We start from the raw sequence: 364 nt of genomic DNA on the forward strand, positions 1-364 counted from the left end.
TACACAGTGAACGCACAAAGAGCGATGGTAGCAACACTAGTTTTTATTCTTTTACAGGGAATGACATAATTAAATAAGGTTCTGAGCTGGCGTGCTGTCTGTACCAGGACTAGAACAAATCTAGATTGCAAACTATTTGGCCTGAATAAGAGAAAATAACTCTGATGATGGCTTCATGTGTGCATGGTGTGTATGTGTGTGTGTGTATTTGCATATTTGTGTACAGAGGGCTATGCATATGATAATGAATGTGAGTGACATGGGACTCTAATAACAATAAACTATACAACACTGTTACAAAACAGGATTGAAATGTTCACTACAAACAACGATCTTAGGAGACAAGCAACAAGTGTAAGTAATC

The sequence above is a fragment of the Centroberyx affinis genome, unplaced genomic scaffold (assembly GCF_046629955.1).
Source record: "Centroberyx affinis isolate AG114_WGS23_722 - 3 ecotype Tasmania unplaced genomic scaffold, CSIRO-AGI_Caff_v1 ptg001337l_1, whole genome shotgun sequence".
In the NCBI taxonomy this organism is placed as follows: Eukaryota; Metazoa; Chordata; class Actinopteri; order Beryciformes; family Berycidae; genus Centroberyx; species Centroberyx affinis.